Raw genomic sequence first — 4,431 nt, forward strand, 5'->3', positions numbered from 1 at the left:
ACGTTCATATGATTCGCGTTCGATACTTTGATAATTTGATATGTGGGTGGACCGGTGCTTGGGTGCTGTTCTTACTTGAACAAGCATCCCACTTATGATTAACCTCTATTGCAAGCATCCGCAACTACAATAAAAGTATTAAGGTAAACCTAACCATAACATGAAACATGTGGATCCAAATCAGCCCCTTACGAAGCAACGCATAAACTAGGTGAGGGAGTCCTGGATTAGGGGGTGTCCGGACAGCCGGACTATACCTTCAGTCGGACTCCTGGACTATGAAGATACAAGATTGAAGACTCCGTCCCATGTCCGGAAGGGACTTTCCTTGGCGTGGAAGGCAAGCTTGGCGATACGGATATGAAGATATCCTACCATTGTAACCGACTTTGTGTAACCCTAACCCTCTCCGGTGTCTATATAAACCGGAGGGTTTTAGTCCGTAGGACAACGTACACATCAACAATCATACCATAGGCTAGCTTCTAGGGTTTAGCCTCCTCGATCTCGTGGTAGATCTACTCTTGTACTACCCATATCATCAATATTAATCAAGCAGGACGTAGGGTTTTACCTCCATCGAGAGGGGCCGAACCTGGGTAAAACTTCGTGTCCCTTGTCTCCTGTTACCATCCGGCCTAGACGCACAGTTCGGGACCCCCTACCCGAGATCCGCCGGTTTTGACACCGACATTGGTGCTTTCATTGAGAGTTCCTCTGTGTCGTCGCCATTAGGAAGGATGCCTCGCCCCGTCTTTAAAGACGGCACCGTTGCTAAGGGAGCTTTGGCTGTCGGCCAAACCCTCCGGCTAGGTGGTTTTCTTATGACCGCCTGTTCGGCTTCTGCGCCGACGATGACCTCTCGAGCCATCGAAAACAATCTTCATGTCAGCTCGGAACTCGCCGAGCAGTTAGATCCAATGGAGCTCTCCTCTATAAACGAGCTCTTGGATCGCTTCGCCGCCCTGGGAGTCGCCACGAATTATGACCAGATTGGGCCTAAACCCGATCTGAGAGAGATTAACTCTCCCCAAGTCACCCATCACGTCGCCGTGGTAGAGGGACAGTGCGGCGACCCTTCATCTATCTTAAGGACTCGCTACGTCCGGATTCCCGATCCCTCCAAGCTGGATACCCGCGGAGGGGAGGATATCACTCAAGACCTGAATTTAGAGTCAGGCGACGGGCTGGATTCATTGGACAACATCCAGGAATCCAAATTTTCGAGTTCGGAAATTCCTCGGCCTCGGAGCCTTAGATGGGGTGAGGCTTCGGATTTAATTCCACCCACCCACCCCAACATAAGCGATCTATCCAAAATCAGGAAAGAACTCGATGAAACAGTACATCATTACTGGGCCAGATTCCTCCTGGTTAAGAACAGGTTAAGGGACTGCCACGAGGAAGACGCAATCTCAATCTTCTGCAATAATTGCACGGACAAGGGAATACTCAACGCCATAAGTCGCCGTGATATTACACGCTTCGCTGACTTGGCGTCCATTGTACGAAAGTACTGTGCGATGGAAAGTGCCTGGAAAACCGAAATAAAATTTTGGGACAATCCGGCCCTGAATACAAACCCAGTCCGAAATAAAAGGGTGCATCATCACCAGTCACCCGGGTCAAGCATTAAAAAGCAAAAACCCTCTACAGGGCATGGAACCGTACTGGAAGGATGGCTTAATGGACCCTATAAAATTCACAGTACAGAGGACGCCACACCAACTCACAACCTCAGAGCATGTTGGATACTCCGGCAAGTGGCCAAAATTGGTGAAAATCTCCTAATTCCGGAGGCCACAGAAAGCCACCCCAGAGACGCCAATACGGTATTAACAGTCTTCGAGACTTCCACATCAAATAATATGCGAAAAAAGACACTCCGCAGCCTTGCCGAAGTCTACCAAGTAGCAACAATAAACCCATGGAGTGACACGGCTATTACCTTTAACGCCAGTGATGAACCTAAATCCCGAACAGCCCGAGCACCAGCCGCATTGGTCCTCAGTCCAATAGTGGATGGCTTTCGTCTTACCAAGGTACTCATGGACGGTGGCAGCGGATTGAACCTCATTTATGAGGAGACCCTTCAAAAAATGGAAATAGACTGGAACCACATTAAGCGAAGCAGCACAACCTTTAGAGGAATAATCCCCAGTCGGGAAGCGCGCTGTACAGGAAAAATCACACTAGATGTGGTGTTCGGCATGCCGGATAATTACAGGTCCGAAGAGGTCATGTTCCAGGTGGCTCCGTTCAGCAGCGATTATCACGCTCTGCTAGGGCGGGAAGCGTTTACAATCTTCCAAGCAATACCCCATTACGGGTACATGAAGCTCAAGATGCCCAGGCCTAACGGGATCATCACTCTCGCTAGTGATCCGGACATAGCACTCCGCGCCGAAAACAAGACAGCCGCACTGGCCCTTGAGGCACTATCCGAAGCCCTAGCGGCTAAGGAGCTAACTGCGCTGCGCTCTACGGTGAATAGGGACGATATGGTACTCGACAAAAGATCCAAGTCCACCTCCTTTAAACCGGCGGATGAAATAGTCAAATTCCAAGTCCATCCAACGGACCCCAATAAAACAGCTTCCATCGGGGCACAGTTAAACCCTGATGTCAACGCCGCATTGCGAGAGTTCCTACAAGAGAACTGGGACATTTTCGCCTGGCACCCTTCAGACATGCCAGGAATCCCATGCAGGCTGGCCGAGCACAGCTTAAATATCCAAGCAGGATTCAAACCTGTCAAACAGGCTCTTCGGCGTTTTTCCGAACCTAAGAGACAGGCCATGGGAGAGGAGCTAGCAAAGCTCTTAGAGGCTGGATTCATCAGAGATATAAAACATCCGGACTGGCTAGCAAACCTGGTGATGGTACCAAAGAAGGACAAATCCTGGCGCCTGTGTGTTGATTTTAAAGACCTTAACAAGGCTTGCCCAAAGGATCCCTTCCCCCTCCCCCGCATCGATTAAATTATCGACGCTACCGTAGGACACGATTCGTTGTGTTTCCTCGACGCATATTCTGGCTACCATCAAATCAAGATGGCAGAACCAGACCAATCCGCAACCGCATTTATCACACCATACGGGCCATTCTGCTTCAACACAATGCCCTTCGGGCTCAAAAATGCCGGCGCAACATATCAGCGCATGATTCAGACATGTCTAGCAAGCCAGATCGGCAAAACAGTGGAGGCATATGTAGATGATGTGGTCGTCAAAACAAGACATGTTGAATCTCTAGTAGACGACTTGAGGCTCACATTCGATAACCTCCGAACATACGACATCAAGCTCAACCTGGAAAAATGCGTTTTTGGCGTTCCAGCCGGAAAACTCTTGGGCTTCATAGTATCCGGTAGAGGAATTGAAGCAAATCCGGCCAAGATCCGAGCTCTGTCGCAATTGGATATCCCACAGGACCTCAAACAAATACAAAAGTTAACCGGATGCGTGGCAGCTCTAAGCCGCTTTATCTCCCGCTTGGGAGAAAAGGCCCTACCCCTTTACCGCCTCCTTCGGCGCACCGAACACTTCAAATGGACGGATGCAGCCATGGCCGGACTCAATGAAATAAAAGCCATACTGGCAACAAACCCAGTCCTGGCCGCACCAAACATTGGCGAACCAATGCTATTATACATTGCAGCAACACATCAGGTTGTAAGCGCAGTGCTCGTCGTCGAACAAGAAGCGGACGGACACAAATCCCCCCTTCAAAAGCCGGTCTATTACGTGTCCACGGTCCTCACTCCCTGCAAATCACGGTACCGGCATTATCAAAAGATTGCGTACGCGGTATTCATGGCATCCCGGAAGCTATGACACTACTTTCAAGAGTGTTCAATAACAGTAGCCTCGGAAGTACCACTTAATGACATTATAAACAACTGTGACACAACGGGCCGGATTGCAAAATGGGCCATTGAGCTCCTCCCGTTCGACATAACTTATAAGCCACGACGAGCCATCAAGTCGCAAGTCTTGGCCGACTTCGTCGCAGAATGGACGGAGGCCGAACTCCCTAAAGAATACGACACATATTCAAATTGGATCATGCATTTAGATGGCTCCAAGATGTTGGCCGGCCTGGGGGCTGGCGTCGTTTTGACGTCCCCCACAGGAGACACAGTTCAATACGTACTACAGATTATGTACACGGACTCCAACAATGCAGCCGAATATGAGGCCCTTTTACATGGTCTCCGGATGGCATTATCCATGGGCATCCAACGCCTAGAGGTGCGCGGGGACTCGAACCTTGCAATATCCCAAATCAATGGAGACTTTGATGCCAAGGATCCAAAAATGGCAGCTTACCGCAACGCCGTCCTAAAAATGTCAGCTCGGTTCGAGGGGCTTGAATTTCACCATATAGCCCGGGAAAATAATCAGGCGGCAGATGTCCTGGCACGCATCG

This window comes from Triticum urartu, chromosome 7A (genome assembly GCF_056163025.1).
Source record: "Triticum urartu cultivar PI428250 chromosome 7A, HENAU_Tu73, whole genome shotgun sequence".
Lineage (NCBI taxonomy): Eukaryota > Viridiplantae > Streptophyta > Magnoliopsida > Poales > Poaceae > Triticum > Triticum urartu.